Consider the following 21,404-nt stretch of genomic DNA (forward strand, 5'->3'; position numbering starts at 1 on the left):
CTCACTTCTGGTGACTTTTTAAAAAAGGACATTCTACTCCAAAATTAATTCAAATAAAATGATGCTGACGCCATCTAAAATATAATTTCCACCTCCAGAAATGAGCCCAATAACATACGGGTAAAATGACTTGTTTAAATGATTCTAACATATTGGACCATGCATATTGACTATGTATGGTCCATATTATCAGGTATGCTATTAGCAATAAGCATTATCAACTAGGGTTGGGCAATATTAGGATAGTATTGGATATCGAAGATGATTGACAGCCATCGTCGATGGTGACGACATTGTGATGTGACAGACGATGTACAGCCTACAGTGCCTTCAGAAAGTATTCATATACCTTGACTTATTCCACATTTTGCTGTATTATTGTCTGAATTCAAAATTGATTAAATCGATACACCAATACCCCATAAGGACAAAGTGAAAACATGTTTTTAGAAAATGACATACAGAAATATTATTTACATAAGTATTCACACCCCTGTGTCAATACATGTTAGAATCACCTTTGGAAGTGATTACGGCCCTGAGTCTTTCTGGGTAGGTCTCTAAGAGCTTTGTACACCTGGATTGAACAATATTTGCACATTATAATTTTTTTAATTCTTCAAGCTCTGTCAAGTTGGTTGTTGACCATTGCTACACAGCCATTTTCAACTCTTGCCATTTCAAGTCTTGCCATAGATTTTCAAGACAATTTAAGTCAAAATTATAACCAGGCCACTTAGGAACATTCAATGTCGTCTTGGTAAGCACATATTTGGTTATTTTCCTGCTGAAAGGTGAACTTGTCTCCCAGTGTCTGTTGCACACTGCTTTTCCTCTAAGATTATGCTTAGCTCTATTCGATTTATTTTTATCCTAAAAAAAATCCCTAGTCCTTGCCAATGACAACATACCCATAACATGATGCAGCCACCACCATGCTTGAAAATATGAAGACTGGTACACAGTGATGTATTATGTTGGATTTTCCCAAAACATACAGTTAATTTCTTTGCCATATTTATTGCAGTATTACTAAAGTGCCTTGTTGCAATAAGGATGCATGTTTTGGAATATTTGTATTCTGTACAGGCTTCCTTCTTTTCACTGTCATTTAGGTTATTATTGTGGAGTAATTACAATGTTGATCCATCCTCAGTTTTCTCCTATCACAGCCATTAAACTCTGTAACTGTTTTAAATTCACCATTGGCCTTATGGTGAAATCCCTGAGTGGTTTTCTTCCTCTCTGGCAACTGAGTTAGGAAGGCCCCCTGTATCTTTGTAGTGACTGGGTGTATTGATACACCATCCAAAGTGTAATTAATAACTTTACCATGCTCAAAGGGATATTCAGTGTCTGTTTTTTTTAAACTTTTCTTTTAACTACCAATAGGTGCCCTTCTTTGCAAGGCATTAGAACACCTCCCTGGTCTTTGTGGTTGAATCTGTGTCTGTAATTCACTGCTCGACTGAGGGACCTTACAGATACAGTAATTGTATGGGTGTTGTACAGAGATGAGGTAGTCATTCAAAATCCATGCAACTTATTATGTGACGTGTTAAGCACATTTTTACTCCTGCACCTATTAATAAGGCTTGGATAACAACGCGGTTGAATATTTATTGACTCAAGACATTTCAAGTTGACATTTTTTATTAAATTTGCAAAAATGTCTAAAAACATCATTCCATTTAGACATGATGGGGTATTGTATGTAGGCCAGTGACATTAAAATCGCAATTTAATCCATTTTCAATTCAGGTTGTAACACAACAAAATAGTGGAAAAAGTCAAGTGGTGTTAATACTTTCTGAAGGCACTGTTTTTCAACTTGACTGGCACCACACGCATTAAACCGCTGACCAGGCAGCCCACAGCAGGGCCTATTCCTTTGCTATAGCCTGCATAACCTAGTTAAATAAATATGTTATAAACAATAAACAGAATGCAAGAGAACAATGTGGACAGAGCTAAGATATTCACCAAAGTGGCGCAAAAATGTCCTGTCAGATAATATTGGTTTTCCCTCTCTCTCAATGCCGGACGATCTGGGCCATATAGCCGAAGCCTATTTCATTTTTTATTTTACAGCGGTCACTCCGGTGTGTAATTATTTGAAAAGACTAATTTTGTATTTTCTCTCCATTTGATAAGAATATGACTTAAGTTTTTAAACATTCTGGCTTTCTCCCACCGCCTCTCGCTGTGCTACTTCATGATCAAACAATGGATTCATCTAACGGAGTTCTCCGAAAGTTAAGTTGTTTTTGAATAACCTAAAAACATGATAGGCCAAAGGTAATAAATGAGAGAAGTAGAACAAAGAATAGCAAGATAGAAAAATCAAACGAGTCGTTTGAACAAGCCTTACAGTTGAGCAAAGCTTAAGTCTATTATAAAAGGAAGGATGCATGTGTCCCTCCTCCTTGCTGTTGAGAACCAAACGGACAAAAGCCAAATCCTACTCATTAAAATAGCCTATCAAAAGCATTAAGACAAGTTAAAGTTATGAATAGTATTTTCCAAATAGGCTACTCTAATAAAGTGTGTAATTGGAACAATTTTGAAAGTCAGAGTCTATAGTCAAGTCTCTATCACAGCAAAGCTTATGAGAAAAACGATGTGTAGAGTAGCCCTATTTCCATAGCCTATTATTAGCAATGTATAGAAGCCTAGGCTTAATAAGAATCATTGAATAATTATCCAGTTCTGGGGACAGCAGAGTAGCCTGCTCTGCAGCCGGGTCCTGAGTGATTTACAACCCATCACACGACGCACAGCCCAATGAGGCCGTCTTTCGCGTAGGCACACACAGAGATACATCTCCAATCGGCTACTAAAAGAAAGGAAAGCAAAAGGGGGATACCTACTCAGTTGTACAACTGAATGCATTCAACTGAAATGTGTCTTTCGCATTTAACCCAACCCCTCTGAATCAGAGAAGTGCTGAGGGCTGCCTTAATCGACATCAGGAATAGGCTACTAAAAAAGATTTGGCTCCAAAATAGAATGATTCCTCTCGTCCTTCCCATAAGCATGTGAGCTCATGCTAGTGGTCCTTTTTAGCTGTCTTTATTTTAATTGTATTTTTTTTTTGGGGGGGGCAGGGTGCGATACCATTGTATATCACAATGTTTTATAGGTACTTAATCACGATAGGACAAAGGTTGACATCGCCCAACCCTAAGCCCAACTGATAGCAGTATAGTGGCTATAAATAAATAGGCTGGAACATTGGGTTGCTTATCTGCATTTACCTTATTGAGCTAATCATTAGCTAGATACCAAATGTGATCTTTTAACTAGTTAGCATTATATTGATGAATTTTATGTCCTAAAAAACCTGCATAAACACAGTGAATATAATATTAGGGTAACTTGGGAAAAAACACCACCCGGGGTTACACTACATGTCTCCTGCCTGTATTTCTCACCAAAACCACCTTATGTCACCATTTTTTCCTTTTTTCACGGTCCATATTTTTGGGAGTGGCGGCAATGATTTTGCTGTGGCCCAGCGCCACAGATAAATGACTGCAGCAGAAACACTGTTGATTATTGTAGTGAGAATCCACAGAAATTAAGCCTGCATGAACTCATATTGTTGGGGGAAACAAAAGCCTGAGGCAAATGACAGTTTTTCTTAGTTTTTCAGTGCCTAAAGTTCAGTTTTTCTGAAGGTTCTACAGTATTGATGTTGGCGTACTATAGCACATGCTATAGTGACTATGAAAAGAAATGAGAGAAACCAAAAACTTCAGAATTTGCTATAAAAGACACAATAGCACGAACAGAGGAGGAGTAAGCTGTGCATGTGATTTTAAACTACTCAAAAACAACTTCAAGGACCTGTTGTCCTTTTGGAGCTTACCAACCACTTGCTGTTTAAAAACGGTTTATAAAATATGCCATTCTTAGACCCATAAACGTTGTAAATATGATCAATTAACTCGAGCAGAGTTTCACCTACAGGCATAACTAACACCTAATCTCTCTGGCGACAAACATTCATATAGTTCCTGGGATGGGACGCAATTGTGGGTTTGGGTTATCTTTGTATGTATTTCTTTGATTGCTTTTGTACCTGTAAACCCAAAAATAAAAAGTAAGTCAAAAAACGAAATGCATTTGTAGCCCGGAGCGAATAGTCAACCTGAGAATCCTAGGACATTGGTTACCAGTTTAGAGTTCAAACCTGTGTAATATAAATGGAGTAAGACCCCTATGGCTTTCAAGTGGCTCCGACTAAATAATATGTGCTTGACACGGTTCTGCAAAGATTTATGGAATTGGGAAAAACAATACTTACTCTGCATTGAAGCCATTCACATGCAATATTCGCATCTGTTTGACTATCGTGCTCTTCCCAGATTCACCAGCACCTGCAAACAGAGAAAAGAGGAAGATGTAGGTTTAAAAAACACCTCACTTGACAGTGGTCTCTTTAGAGCAATATCAATTCTATTGAGGTCAATTCTAGGCATGTAAATCACACATCACTTCAGTCTCCAACCATGTTACAACCTACAACTAAGGGTCCAGAGTTGTTCCTGGCCAGACCACATGGTCAGGAGAAACTCCTGGCCCTAGTGATGACTGTCCACTAACCACGGGGCATGGAATGCTGGGAATATTCGGGAACAGTCATACAGTCGCCACCCATAATGGAACAGAGAGAACAAACGCTGCTCCTTTGTGCTAACAACATGCTACTTGCTAAATGAAAGGAAAACAGACCACATCCTAACTTGGGCCTGAGCCCCTTTTTACAGATTTTTTTGGTCTTATTTTTTTGGTCCCTATTACTGTGCAGCAAAGAAAAGTGTATTTGAATAAGTATGCTGCTTTGAAATTGTATTTTTGTTTCATACGGTGAACAATGTTTTGTTGAGTTCATGTGTCCAAAAGTTAATTATTGCAGTGCATGAATAATGTTGTTTTTGATTGGTTAAAAAAAAATGTTGTTCCTAGTCATTGTCACTTCAGACAGGAATCAAGGTTTACATTGTTATTAGGCCTAATAAGGTCGTAGAACACGATTCCATTTTTTTCTGTATGCCAATGATGATGAGGGCTCTGCCAAATCAACCCAATTAAAGAAAAACTGTTCGTTTGGAGGTCATATTTTGGTATTACATGATTGATCAAGTTTTCTAGAGTTATAAGTCAAGAAAACACTCATCATCTGTCTATGTGAAATAACACAGCATTGTAGCTGTCACTTCCAGACATTATAACCCACACAATACAGTTATACTGAACTTGTGTAATAAGAACAAACTCCATTACTATACAATTATAAAGCAATTACTATGCACTGTAACATGATAATACAATGTGTTACTTGAGTTATTACAGTGTTTTTACATTTTACATGTTTTTACATGGGTAGGAGCAACTTGATGCAATGCGCCACCCTAGGCCTTGTCAACTAAGTCAGTGCTGGTATTCGCAACAATTACGATTAAAAGCAATTCAAGGAGAACATAGTGTATGATGATGAAAACGGCACACTCCTGAGGCCTATTATTTGTAGGTTAATCTCTTCAGAAATCAGTCCTAGAGACACACATTGCTAGGCCTCCACCACAAGCAATAATTCCCCTAGTCGGGTAGAATCGTATGCAACAATTTTGCTCTGGAAAAATAAACACTGTTGCAAATAGGGGTGCAATGGTGTTGTTGGCTTTTCGTGTCCAGCTGTGCAGAGTGCTTAAAATGACACAAGTGTTGACAGTGGTAGGCCTTTTACAAGAACAAACTCCTATCGAAAATGTCAGCACAACCAAAGGTAAAACCCACTCCAATAAAACAAATGTAATGGTCTTTGTGCAATGGCCTACCTAGGAGGAATATAGGCCTACATAATATAAAATAAAATGTAAATGGTCATTTACAATGTTAGACGTTTGCCACCCTCAAATGCCACAATAACAAAGGATGGAAACAATTTATCAATAACTTGAACATGTCAGAAACATACCTAATAGTAGTAGCCGGTGAGTTGCTCGGTATATCTGTTTGTCTTTTTGAAGCTGTTTCTCTATCTTTTTGTTTGCTTCCCTCTGTGCTTTCTCCTCATTATGTTGGTCTTCGGTCTTACTATTGCCCAAACAACCCATCTTCCCAAAAACCCAGCAAAAAGGTTGGGGGAAGGGGGAGGGAGGGGGAATTAATATAATAGAACAATTCTAGATTCCTAAATTGGCCCAGGAGAAGAGCACCTTGCTCAAAATGGGTGACATTTATATTGCCAGTTGCAGAATAAAACCACTGTAACCTGTAGACGATCAAGGCCTCCACAGACGTAGCCTATATCACATATTATTGTTCATTATCTATCGGCTACAATAGATCATTCAGGGAGAACGGAGTAGTGGTGCTAATGAAGATACCCGGACCGCCCTCTCAGACGGTTGATTCCTATAAGGTTTTCACTGTCAATCCACAATGAAGACATCAATATTAATTCCAATGTGAATATGATTCTTCAGCGCTACAATGTACATAAATGGTCTCTCGAGTCGGGATTCCCACGACGTCTTGCAGTGGAGCTGAAATCCACACTGAATCCTAGCAAATGTCTCCTCTTGAACCCATCATCGGTTTCACTGGTAGAATTCTGACTACTGACATTCAAAACATTTGCTGTTCCATCAAAGCGTATTTCCCTTTTTATTTTGCAATCCGTCCTCAACACCAGCGACACGGGCCGAGCAGATAGGGGGATAAAAAAAAGACTAAATTAATATTTCCACTAAAATGACGGCATGTGGATCACTACGCCGACCCTTCCTTCTTCATCCAAATGTCTTTTAAATCCAGGACAAAACGTAACCGTGTCAACTATATCCTGTTTTAGTCAATGATATTAATGTATTTTCCCTCCTCGTCACAGATGTTGGTTGCTTTTGGGGTTTGTCCAGATCAAAAGGGCCTTTCTCTCGGTCTTTTTCTTTGCCGCTGTAAATTGTATTTCTCCTCACATCGGTAAGCTTTTCTGGGCAAACAATGACTCCAACAGGGCTTCTTTTATGCAATAAATACAATTTTCCAGAGTCAGGTATATTTATGAAAATCCTCCGTTATGTTCCAGTTTCTCGCGGGTAGAGCATGCTGTCAGTCTAAGCTTTATATCCCTTTTGAATTCGTATGGTAGATGGGCTGGCTGGCCATATGTGTATAATATGAACATACTGCAATATATAGCCTAATCATTTATAGAACGGTGACAGTTCTTTCTTTTTTTTTAATGTAAAGACCAGATCTGCTCTTGAATAAATGTGAATAGATTCGTTTCTTTTAAGTATTTTGTAGTATTATTATTTTAATTTTTTTACATTTTCTCTGAGAATTGTACATTGAGATATATCGCGTTGAGGAGATGGGGTGGGGCAAGCAGCTCTCACTGAACCCTGGGAACGACCAGAGTGTAATCACATGATTGCCCAAAACGTCATGAAGTTGCGATTCCCGAAGAGAAAAAGGCGCCCTCTGAAGAAATGATCATCCATACCCTGGTTCTGATGTCTATGGACCATACGGAGTAAGTTAGAATACTGTAGCACAACAGATACATTGTAATCGTTGTAAAAATTGATACAATGTATAAATACTTCCTGGATCTTTCTATTCACTCTAGACTTATTTATTCCCTCTCTAAAAATCGGAATATTTTGGTGGCTATGGAATTATGATAGATCTATCATAAAAATAATTAGAAAAACTAACTCTTTACAAATCCTTTTTGTATTAACTATTCACTTAAATAGTGGTTTAAACATCTGTAATAAACAGTTATAAAACTGGTTGAAACGTCTCACTACTCTGCAAGCACCAAATACATGCACAATCTCAACCAATGTGTTACAAATGTTTATTCAATTATTATAAACCATCTTTAAATTAATAATAACCTACTTATAAACCCCTTTATAAATAATGAATGTATATCTTGATATAAATTAATTTATGGATTAATATGTAGATGAGTGATAAACACAAATTAAACACATTTGCATTTCTAGACAGATTTAGGCTTACTAATTTATTGCTTCACTGGGTTTTGCAATTTTCCCAATATGTGAAATATTATCAGCCCGGCCATCATACATACCAGTCTTCCATAATGTGCTTGCAAAAATGTGGATTTCCTACTGCATTTAACAACAGATGTATCTACACTTGACCACAGCACAGACTGTATGAGTAGGCCTACGTGGTGTAAAGATGGGGTCTGTTTCTGAATCACAATATAAAGTCTATGCAAGTCCTCTAACATGAAGGCCTAACCTAACAATTACTTGGTCTTTGGTGAATTGATTTATGCCCAATTATCATTTGTGTAACGTATTGTCATGTGTGTTGTCAAAAATGATGACAGACTAATATTAGAGCTCAAATTATTCCGGAAGTGTTTTTGACATACTTCTTTTTTTAAACTGGGCACTCCTTCTGCTAATATGGTCAGATGACTATCCCACTGTTTTGAGAGTAAATTAAAACATATAGGCCGATATATTTCCTTTAAAACCTCTCAAGGATCCAACCCTTTTTTAAATTTGCGCCTAAAATGACATCCTCAAATCTAACTGCCTATAGCTCAGGACCTGAAAGGAAACACTTTGAAGTTGGTGGACATGTGAAATTAATGTCGGAGAATATAACACATTAGATCTGGTAAAAATAATACCATCATCTTTGAAATGCAAGAGAAAGGCTATAATGTATTTTTCCAGCCCAGGCGCAATTTAGATTTTGGCCACTAGATGGGAGCAGTGTATGTGCAAAGTTTTAAACTGATCCATTGCATATCTGTTCAAAATGTTGTATCTTGACTGCCCAAATGTGCCTAATTGGTGTGTTAATACATTTTTAAGTTCATAATTGTGCACTCTCCTCAAACAATAGCATGGTATTCTTTCACTGTAATAGCTACTGTAAATTGGACAGTGCAGTTAGATTGACAACAATCTAAGCTTTCTGCCCATATCAAATATGTGGGGCAACAATCCCGTAGAGGTTAGCCGTGTCATCATTATAGACTGGTATATTTCCTTCAACCATCCCATCCTCATCTCTATTTCACAGGGCTGGCCCTAGCTTTTTAGGGGCCCTTAAGCAAGATTTGGTTTGGGGCCAACCCCACCTCGCGGGTAAAACATTTTAGTGGTCGCTCTCTTGACAGTGGAAAAATAAAAAATGCCGTTTCAAAGTTAATTTACTGGAATTTGATGCATTTTGCCATGGGGCAAAGAGAAGATGTGCTGGTTTTAAAGCACATTTTCTACAATTCTACACATTTTGCGGCCGGGGGCCCTAAGCGACTGCTTATGTCGCTTATGCCCTGCTATTTCACGAAGGTGAAATTTGGGAAATATTGTTACACAAGCTAGGTTTCCATCCAATTGGTGACAAATTTTCATGCAAATTTTTTCAAATCAACATAAAGAAAATATGCAAATGACTGCACCCAAAATGTACTTCTTTGCTTAAGTTTTCATCTACTGAATAAAAAATTGAGAGTTCAAACTGTTTCCATCACATTTTCAACTCTACCAATAGTTTTGTCACAAAAACTGTTTTGTTAAATAGCAAATGTGCCTACTCTGGTCTTGGAACATGCACTCTAGCCAACAGCTCACAGATACAGTGCAGGTAGGCTAGTCTACATGATGAGATTATTATACATAGGAGCGAGAATATTTTTATTTGTCAAACGGCAGTCAAGCATCGATCATCATGTCACCAGAATAAGAACCTTAATATTTATTGGAAAGGAGAATCAAGCACATCACTGTGCACTTTCATCACCCTGTGAAGTTTATCGTAACTTATTTAATCTTTACACTAACAAATTGCTGTAAATTCACAGCAATACTTTTACAGTAAGCTATTGTAACTCTATGCATCATGGGGTCTCAATGGCAAATTACAGCATTTGTACAGCTGTATATTTACAACAGTATACTGTGAATTATGGTGCATTGTGGGGAAATGTGGGCAGAGAAAGAATCTCTGTCTCATTAACATATTTAGAGGTATGCCTTGTAAGAGGCTATATTCGTTGCACACATCAGTGAGAATTCCCGTGCTGTTTGTAATTCCTGTGTGCCTTCCTTGTTCCCCCTGTTCCTCTAATGGAATTTCCCTTATAATAAGGAGCAATTTGTGTATTGTGTACAAATGATTTGTGTTCAGGGTGATAGTTTGGTGCCAGATACCTGCCAAAAGGGCGTTTTAGAGGGGTTTTCTATATTTTACTATTTTCTACATTGCATAATAATAGTGAAGGTATCAAAAGATGAAATAACACATAGGGAATAATGTAGTAACCAAAAAAGTAACCACCCTTTGCCTTGATGAGAGCTTTGCACACTCTTGGCATTCTCTCAACCAGCTTTACCTGGAATGCTTTTCCAACAGTCTTGAGATCAGTAAAGCAGTATGTAAACATTATTAAAGTGGCCAGTGATTCCATGTCTATGTATATAGGGCAGCAGCCTCTAAGGTGATGGGTTGAGTCACTGGGTGGTAGCCGGCTAGTGATGGCTATTTAACAGTCTGATGGCCTTAAGATAGAAGCTGTTTTTCAGTCTCTCTGTCCCAGCTATGATGCACCTGTACTGACCTCCCCTTCAAATCAAATCAAATTTTATTTGTCACATACACATGGTTAGCAGATGTTAATGCGAGTGTAGCGAAATGCTTGTTCTTCTAGTTCCAACAATGCAGTAATAACCAACAAGTAATCTAGCTAACAATTCCAAAACTACTACCTTATAGACACAAGTGTAAGGGGATAAAGAATATGTACATAAAGATATATGAATGAGTGATGGTACAGAGCGGCATAGGCAAGATACAGTAGATGGTATTGAGTACAGTATATACATATGAGATGAGTATGTAAACAAAGTGGCATAGTTAAAGTGGCTAGTGATACATGTATTACATAAAGATGCAGTAGATGATATAGAGTACAGTATATACGTATACATATGAGATGAATAATGTAGGGTATGTAAACATTATATTAGGTAGCATTGTTTAAAGTGGCTAGTGATATATTTTATATCATTTCCCATCAATTCCCATTATTAAAGTGGCTGGAGTTGAGTCAGTGTGTTGGCAGCAGCCACTCAATGTTAGTGGTGGCTGTTTAACAGTCTGATGGCCTTGAGATAGAAGCTGTTTTTCAGTCTCTCGGTCCCAGCTTTGATGCACCTGTACTGACCTCGCCTTCTGGATGATAGCGGGGTGAACAGGCCGTGGCTCGGGTGGTTGATGTCCTTGATGATCTTTTTGGCTGTCCTGTGACATCAGGTGCTGTAGGTGCCCTGGAGGGCAGGCAGTGTGCCCCCGGTAATGCGTTGGGCAGACCTTACCACCCTCTGGAGAGCCCTGCGGTTGCGGGTGGTGCAGTTGCAGTACCAGCCTGTGATAACGCCCATTAGAATGCTCTCAATTGTGCATCTGTAAAAGTTTCTGAGGGTATTAGGGGCCAAGCCAAATTTCTTCAGTCTTCTGAGGTGGAAGAGGCGTTGTTGCTCCTTCTTCACCACACTGTCTGTGTGGGTGGACCAATTCAGATTGTCAGTGATGTGTACGCCGAGGAACTTGAAGCTTTCCACCTCCTCCACTGTGGTCCTGTCAATGTGGATAGGGGCGTGCTCCCTCTGCTGTTTCCTGAAGTTCACAATCATCTCCTTTGTTTTGTTGACATTGAGAGAGAGGTTATTTTCCTGGCACCACTCCACCAGGGCCCTCACCTCCTCCCTGTAGGCTGTCTCGTCATTGTTGGTAATCAGGCCTACTACAGGTGCTTCTACACCTGCATTGCTTGCTGTTTGGGGTTTTAGGCTGGGTTTCTGTACAGCACTTTGAGATATCAGCTGATGCACGAAGGGCTATATAAATTAATTTGATTTGATACTACTGTTGTGTCATCTGCAAACATAATGATTGAGTTGGAGGAGGGCGTGGCCACGCAGTCATGGGTAAACAGTGAGTACAGGAGGGGGCTGAGCATGCACCCTTGTGGGCCCTCTGTGTTGAGGATCAGTGAAGTGGTGTTGTTTCCTACCTTCACCACCTGGGGGCTAGCCCATCAGGAAGTCCAGGACCCAGTTGCATGGGCAAGGTTCAGACCCAGGGCCCCGAGCTTAATAATGAGCTTGGAGGCTACTATGGTGTTGAAGGCTGAGCTATAGTCAATGAACAGCAATCTGACGAAGGTATTCCTCGAGGTGATTTGATCCTTAACTAGCCTCAAAGCACTTCATGATGACAGAAGTGAGTGCTACGGGGCGATAGTCATTTAGTTCAGTTAACTTTGTTTCTTGGGTAAAGGAACAATGGTGGACTGCAGAATGGGATAGGGAGAGATTTAGTATGTCCGTAAACACTCCAGCCAGCTGGTCTGCGAATGTTCGGAGGACGCGGCTAGGGATGCCGTCTGGGCCGTCAGCCTTGTGTCAGCCACGGAGAACGAGAGCCCACAGTCCTTGAGAGTGGGCCACATTGGTGGCACTGTGTTATCCTCAAAGCGGGCAAAGAAGGTGTTTAGCTTGTCTGGGAGCAAGACATCGGTGTCTGCGATGTGGCTGGTTTTCCCTTTGTAATCTGATTGTCTGTAGACCCTGCCACATACATCTCACATCTGAGCTGTTGAATTGTGACTCCACTTTGTCTCTGTACTGACGTTTTGCCTATTTGTATGGTTAAATGTGGTGGTTCACGCATTCAGTTTTACACAAATGCTGCCATCTATCCACGGTTCATGGTTTGGGTAGGTTTTAAAAGTCACTGTGGGAACATCATCCCCAAAACACTTCCTGATGAACTCAGTCACTGTTTTTCTGTGTAAGCGTCAATGTTATTCTCAGAGGCTACCTGGATCATATCCCAGTTCGCGTGATTAAAAACAATCTTCAAGCATGGATCCCGATTGGTCAGAGCAGCGTTGAATAGACCTTAGCACGGGTACCTCCTGTTGGAGTCTTCTGCTTATAGGAAGGGAGGAGAAAAATGGAGCCATGATCTGATTTCCCGAAGGGATGGCGGGGGAGGGCTTTGTAGGCATTTCGAAAAGGTGAAAAGCAATGATCTAGTGTTTTTCCTAATCTTGTGTTTTCCCTAAATTACAGTCAATGTGTTGATATAACTTCTGTAGCGTATTCCTCAAATTTGCTTTGTTAAAATCGCCAGCTACAATAAATGCGGCTTCAGGTTGTGGTTTCCAGTTTGCATAAAGTCCAGTGTAATTCCTTGAGGGCTGTCATTGGCTTGAGTGGGTATATACACGGCTGTGACTATGACAGAAGAAAATTCTCTTGGGAGCGAATACCGTCGGCATTTGATTATGAGGTATTCTTGGTTGGATGAACAAAAGGAGTTGAGTTTCTGTATTTTATTACAATCACATCATGAGTAGTTAATCATGAAGGAGTTCCCACATATGCTGAGCACTTGTTGGCTGCTTTTCCTTCACTCTGCAGTCCAACTGATTCCAAACCATCTCAATTGGGTTGAAGTTGGGTGCTTGTGGAGGCCATGTCATCTGATGCAGCACTCCATCACTCTCCTTCTTGGTAAATAGCCCTTACACAGCCTGGAGGTGTGTTGTGTCATTTTCCTGTTGAAAAACAAATGATAGTCCCACTTAGCGCAAACCAGATGGGATGGCGTATCGCTGCAGAATGCTGTGGTAGCCATGCTGGTTAAGTGTGTCTTGAATTCTAAATAAATCACTGACAGTGTCACCAGCAAAGCACCCCCACACCTCCTCCATGCCTGACGGTGGGAAACTCACATGCAGAGATCATCTGTTCACCTACTCTGCATCTCACAAAGACAGCGGTTGGAACCAAAAATCGCAAATTTGGACTCATCAGACCAAAGGACAGATTTCCACCGGTCTAATGTCAATTGCTCGTGTTTCTTGGCCCAAGCAAGTCTCTTCTTATTATTGGTGTCCTTTAGTAGTGGTTTCTTTGCAGCAATTCAACCACGAAGGCCTGATTCACGCAGTCTCCTCTGAACAGTTGATGTTGATGTGTCTGTTACTTGAACTCTGTGAAGCATTTATTTGGGCTGCAATTTCTGAGGTGCAGTTATTCTAATAAACGTATCCTCTGCAGCAGAGGGAACTCTGGGTCTTTCTTTCCTGTGGCAGTCCTCATGAGAGCCATGATGCTTGATGGTTTTTGCGACTGCACTTGAAGAAACTTACAAAGTTCTTAACATTTTCCAGATTGACTGGCCTTCATATCTTAAAGTAACGATGGACTGTCGTTTCTCTTTGCTTATTAGAGCTGTTCTTGCCATAATATGGACTTGGTCTTTCGACAAATAGGGCTATCTTCTGCATACCAACCATACCTTGTCACAACACAACTGATTGGCTCAAACACATTAAGGAAATAAATTCCACAAATTAACTTTTAACAAAGCACACCTGTTAATTGAAATGCATTCCAGGTGACTATCTCATGAAGCTGGTTGAGAGAATGCCAAGATTGTGCAAAGCTGTCATCAATATTGATTTGTTTAACACTTTTTTGGTTACTAAATGATTCCATATGTGTTATTTCATAGTTTTGATGTCTTTACTATTATTCTACAATGTAGAAAATTGTTAAAAAATATATAATAAAATAAAAAGTAAAAATCTGGAATGAGTAGGTGTGTCCAAACTTTTGACTGGTACTGTACATATCATTAGGATCGTAAGAAAATCCATGCGTAAATTATTAGGATCGTAAGAAAAGCCATTAGTGAAACATGAAACGTAAACGTTAAATAGATCTGTAAACTATGTTAGGACTATGAATTAACATTTACACGTTAAATTCTTACTTACCGTCTCCCTTTACTCAGTTACAGATCTTTTTTTTATGCATCCATGCATTTGTCAGTAATGTGGCATCTGCAAAGGACATGAACAAAACGTAGCTAGTCGAAGTTAGGTAGTCAATCAAGAAACTCTAGCCCAGACATTAGAATTGCTTTGCAGCTTCCGGTTTAATTTTCAAAGTAAAAGTCTAGAGCTTGTTTTAGAAGTGCATTCAATAATGACGTTATACCAGTAGATGACAGTGTAGGCTTGGGCTTTCAGCAAATGACGTGTGAGAATGATAAAGACACACAATAGCCTTGTTTAGAATAACCACCTGACCTGCAAAATAGACAGTAAATAGGATTTAGGCTAGGCCCATGCTGTTGTGTGTTATTTCATGGCCATATAATTGCAGAATTTATTTTATAGCTGCGTGGGGCTATTGTGGTGATCATGTAACCTAATGAATCACACTTTTTTCCAGTATTTGGGAGCATGGGACTGTAGGCCTTATATTAGGCATTTTGACTGTTGTATTAGTGAATTCCACTCTGTACGTGGGCTTGTTATATCCATTTGCATTGCATAACCCCATCACGCAGAGGTTATAACCAGATCAATAAATGAGACAAAACAAAATATTGATTTAAGTCTTGGCTATAACCTGTCCAGAGGGAAATTGCCAACGGGTCCCAAATGGTCAAGACTATCTATAGCCTATTCTTATTGCCAGATCTGTTTTCCCTATCAGCCACTGCACGTGCTTAAACTATTTTGTTTAAAATATATATTTATAGGGATGTGAGCTAGGGTCTCTTTTTAAGGGGAGCCCTATAATGAAAACAAATAGAGTTCTAAAATGATTCCACAAGACACCAGTACCCCAAATGATAGCCTACAAGTTGAAGGCCTATTTTGTTGTTTGTTGGATAGGCCAAAATTAAAACATTGAATTATTAAAGTGATAGGCCAAAGACCTTTGGAGAATTTAGATAATTTTGAATACACACATGGATTTCAATGAACAAATGGATACGACTGTTCTATTCTCTTTGATTTAGTTCCTATTGCAACTCAGACAAATGACTGAATGGATGACATACTGACTGACTGAACTGAATGAAGGATGAATTAAATGTTCAAATATGTTGGAATGACGGGTTGCATGCATCACGCATGCTCTGCACTTCATTTGGCTGGTAGGCAAATAGTCCTACATTAGGGTATAATGACTTTATGACTACATGACTCCAGAAGGACATCTTCTGAGGCTGAGGGGTGCTTTTCTGAAGGTGCATGGTGCTGTGGTGCTGCATGGAGATCACAAGCTCTCCAACTGGGCAGCAGTTTGGAGTAGCCTATACGGAGACTACCTAAAAACCCACTGACACAGAGTTATTGTAAAGTGTAGGCATAATCTTATGCCAGACTTAGCCTACGTTTAACCTCTCCCTTGTTCATTTCAGATTGAATGATTAAATAAATATAAACATATTCTATAAAAAATATTTTGAATGGCAAAGACTCCAGTGGTCATACATAATTCATAGATTCACCAAACATCTAGTATTATTCTGTTTCATTATTCTTGGTGGATACTACTGGCTATGATTCATTATTCCTGGTAGATACTACTGGTTATGATAGCAGGCAGAGCTCAGAGAATGGGATGGTTCAATATTGAATGAGTCATATTTTGATAAGGTGCATGCATAAGGATGTCCACGTCACCCAGAGATATGCCCATGTTGTACAGTTACACCTAGCAGACTGAAACGTCACTGTTGTAGGCATAATACAGCTAGTGCTATCTAGACTTGCTCTGGCAAACAAATCCATGACATTAGCTACCTAAATGTGAAGTAAACTCAACTGAGGAGTAATAGAAAATTGAGACTTTTAACTTGAAATCATGCATTATACCTCTTTCCAGTTTCCCTGACTTCCATTTTTATTTTATATTGTGTTATGCATGTTCGGGTAGCACTCCTCACAGGCCATTTGGTGTACTTTTTTGGTTTGTTGGCGAGATGAAACTGCCAAAACTCTGAAAGGAATTATTGTACGTCAGAATTGCAACACAAGACTTGTTCAAGCCTTAAATGTTAGTCTGTATTCGTAACATGGTGTTTGTATGTTCACAGATGCCCTTTCACGTTTACATTCATGTTTCACACATGGCTTTTCTTACGATCCGAACCATTTACGTTTGGATTTTCTTACGATCCTAACAATACGTACGTTCAATCTTTTGGCAGGTATCTGTCTCCATATGATAGTCACGACAATAAGAAAATTACTAATCCCTTGAACATGTACACAATTATTTTGCAGCAGAACTTATAAAATAGTCGAATAGGATGAACTGAGTGTGAAAGTGGTACAACAATATTTATTAAATGGATGACATTTTTTCAGTAGCCTAGATTCAAATGCCATGCCCATCTCCTGCCAGTACAGGGCAGAATTTAGATACAATCACACTGGATTTGAGCCCCCCCCCCAAAAAAACGAGTCTGTCTAAAAATAAAGATGAAAATGTGGAACTGTTAACATGAAAAGTGTTCTGTTACTAAATTGGTCACTGGACCTATAAAATGGACGATACTTATTATAGTACAGTGCCTTCGGAAACTATTCACACCCCTTTACTTTTTCCACATTTTGTTGTGTTACAGCCTGAATTTAAAATTGACACAATTTCGATTTTGTGTCACAGATCTAAACACAATACCCCATAATGTCAAAGTGGAATTTTGTTTGTAGACATTTTTTTTTAAATGAATATAACATGAGTAAAAATGTGCTTAACAAATCGCATAATAAGTTGCATGGACTCATGTGTATAATATTCGTGGTTACCATGATTTTTCAATGACTACCCCATTTCTGTAACCCACACATACAATTATCTGTAAGGTCCACTCAATTGAGTAGTAAAATTTCAAACACAGATTCAACCACAAAGACCAGGGAGGTTTTCAAATGCCTCGCAAAGAAGGGCACCGATTGGTAGTTGTGTAAAAATAAAACAAGCAGACACTGAATAACCCTTTCAGCATGGTGAAGTTATTAATTATGGTGTATCATTACACTACAAAGGTACAGGCATCCTTCCTAACTCAGTTGCTGGAGAGGAAGGAAACTGTTCAGGGATTTGACCATGAGGCCAATGGTGATTTTAAAACAGTTACAGAGTTTAATGGTTGTAATATGAGAAAACGGAGGATGGATCAATAACATTGCAGTTACTCCACAATAATAACCTAAATTACAGAGTGAAAAGAACGATGCCTGTACAGAATAAAAAAATATTCCAAAACATGCATCCCAAGGCACTTAAGTAATACTGCAACAAAAAAAGTCAAAGAAATGAACTTTTTGTCCTGAATACAAAGTGTTATGTTTGGGGCAAATCCAACACTACACATCACTGAGGACCATTCTTCATATTTTCAAGCATGGTCGTGGCTGCATCATGTTATGGGTATGCTTGTCATCAGCAAGGATTAGAGAGTTTCTTAGGATAAAAATAAACATAATACAGCTATAAGCACAGGCCTTAATCCTAGAGGAAAACCTGTTTCAGTCTGCTTTCCAACAGACACTGGGAGACGAATTCACCTTTCAGCAGGACAATAACCTAAAACACAAGGCCAAATCTACACTGAAGTTGCTTACCAAGATGACATTGAATGTTCCTGAGTGGCCTAGTTACAGTTTTGACTGAAAACGGCTTGAAATCTATGGCAAGACTTGGCTGTCAAGCAATGAGCAACAATCAACTTGACAGAGCTTGAAGAATTAAAAAAATTATAAATGGGCAAATATTGTACGATCCAGGTGTGCAAAGCTTTTAGAAAGTTACCAAGAAAGACTCACAGCTGTAATACTCGCCAAATGTGCTTCTACAAAATTTTCTAAATACATGTTTTCACTGTCATTATGGGGTATTATTGTGTGTAGATCTATTAATGTAAAAATCTATGAATCAATTTTGAATTCAGGCTGTAACGCAACAAAATGTGGAATTAGTCAAGGGGTATGAATACTTTTTGAAGGTACTGTAATTATGATGTGTTTACATGAGGACTGATTTAAACCTAACACAGAATTGTAATTTAGCTCTAACAACTCTTATACAATGTGAAAGCTCCAGAACAGTCCTGATAATCATCATACTCCTATTTTGTTTTCTACAAATTAGCATTTTTCCACACAATCATACCTGTACTTTGTTTTTAACACATTTCAAACTCCAAAAGAGGTCCCCTAAGGACACATAAGAGAGGCTTAGCTAACAGGATGGAGAATATCACGAGTACAATGAGGAGAATGCAATGAATACCCTATAACCAACTCACACCTGGCTGGATTACTAGAGCATCGTTCACAAGCATACTTATCATCTCGTTCTGCTCGTGTCCAGTCTGTTTTTAAACCTACAGCCCACATGACTAGTGTATTTTGGTCACAGAGCCCACACAGTTCTTCCATTTGTTTCTGCAAACTGCCCTCCTTTCCTTGTGTAACTTAGAAAAAAGGGGCAGCTTCTATAAAGGCAACAGAGCTAAGGACCTCCGTGTGATACAGTTTATAACTAGGCTATATCAAGGGCTTACTTTGCAAACACTCTTTCAATTTAAGGGTTTAAAATAAATTAAAACCTGTTCTCCTTCACTTGATCAAAGCAAATAACCCCTTCCACAGGAAAAAAACTGAAGTGGAGATGAAAAAAATGGGCTTCTCCTGAGGGGAAAAACGCAATACTTACATAAGCAGTTATAAGAAGACATAAGCAGTGATTACTTGTTCTTATGGATTCTTATGGATATAGCCAAATACAGTCTGGAGGATTGCACAGTGAATTAGGTTAACTTATCCAATAGCAGAACCCTTGCCTCCATGTCATGGAAAATGTTTTGTTAATTTGTGCGTGTGTGTGTGTGTGTGTGTGTGTGTGTGTGTGTGTGTGTGGTCAAAATTGATGTGGTTTTGTTCTCGTTGCTGAAATAGCAAGCATTTGAGAATCAGCCTGTTCTCATTTACCCTCAAGGCAGCATGTCTTCTTTTTTCATCCACCAAATAAACTATAGGCTACAAATAAGTAATGTGTTTGTAATAACAAGCAATGAATAGGGCTGTAGATGTCACTTTCTAATACACACTGTCCCTCAAAATAATGTGTAGTTTGGACATCAATAACACCCACACTGGTGTGTAGAATAGGCAACTTGTTAAATAAAGGTTAAATCAAATGTATCAATGTAGACAGTCAGTTTGATATCCAAGGGAATTAAAAAAGTACTTGTCTTGATAAATAGGTCAAATAACATATAGGCTAGGGTACCTTGATATTACATTACAGAGGACCCCCCCCCCACTGAAACAGAACTAGTTTATGCAGTCATAGTTGATAGGTTCCTTGTCCTGTTGGCAAATGATCACCAAGCTGAGACCCTTATGGATATATGGCCAAATATAGCCTACAGTGCAGAGGACAAGGCTGTAAATTAGGTTAACTTACCCAATAGCAGAAGCCTATGGGTCTGCTTGTATTCTCTCTTCTCTGCTTTCAGGCTCTTGTCTATGTTCCGACTTCTCTTTATCTCCGCTTTGATGCGTGCTTTCTCCTCCACTCTGCGTTGATCCCGAAGCCCCAGGTCGGAACAATTGTCCTGCTGCCCAGGCTCGCCATCTAGCCCAGCATTAGCAACCGTTCGCCCGCTGTAGGTTATCGACGAGTGGGGTCCTATAATCCTAGATCTAAAACTATGACACATCCCCATAACGAGCTGCCACGTTTATAATTCAACTAGCTAACACTTGACCGTGCGTGGAAACCCCATAATTATGATAACAGTCTCGCTGTCTATTGTCACATCCCGTTAGCGGACACCGGGTCCATGCAATGACCAAAGGTGTCCACTTCTCGCAATTCAATGTATTTTTTTCTTCTGAAAACGTAAAAGCCACTCACAGTAGGCCCAGCCGACGAATATGAATCTGACCGGCACACAGTTCCCGGTGCTCCTTATTGTGATGTATAGCTTATAGAGATGGCTTGTTGATTTTGCCCTATTTTGCTCTCGAAGTCCTTCCACATCCTTCCTCTTTCCTGTTACAATTTGCAGGAGCAACAGGAGGGAGGCAGAAGAGAAGCCACGCGTCTGAGTCACGTGATCTGCGTCGTTCATCGCCCACCTCAGCACACCTGTTTCGTTCTCAAATCAACCGTTCTCACAAGATGTATATTAGCCGAGATGTCTTTTCAGTGGCAGACTACTTAAAGCATCAAAAAGAAGAATATGCCTTTAGATAGACACAGAATTGCAGTCAATTAGCTATCTGAACATTGTAATATCTTACTCTGAGGAGGGGACAAACAGTGTCTCTGTTTATATGGAGATGGATTATATTCACACTAACTGTTAACGGTTAACTGTCTATGTTTGTATCGTGTGTGTGTGTGTTTGTGTGTGTGTGTGTGTGTGTATATATGTTATAGATTTTTACAGATTGGGCCATAGAAATTTGATTAGGGTTCTTTGTGATTGGATAGAAT

The 21,404-nt window shown here is 39.2% G+C and overlaps 1 pseudogene; it reads right to left on the reverse strand.

Annotated features, from left to right (window-relative positions):
• The window catches only part of LOC112254226, a 46,114-nt pseudogene extending 25,139 nt beyond the window's left edge, over window positions 1-20,975 (reverse strand).
• Window positions 20,976-21,404: the final 429 nt, after the last annotated feature.

Source organism: Oncorhynchus tshawytscha, linkage group LG07 (assembly GCF_018296145.1).
Source record: "Oncorhynchus tshawytscha isolate Ot180627B linkage group LG07, Otsh_v2.0, whole genome shotgun sequence".
NCBI classification, from domain to species: Eukaryota; Metazoa; Chordata; class Actinopteri; order Salmoniformes; family Salmonidae; genus Oncorhynchus; species Oncorhynchus tshawytscha.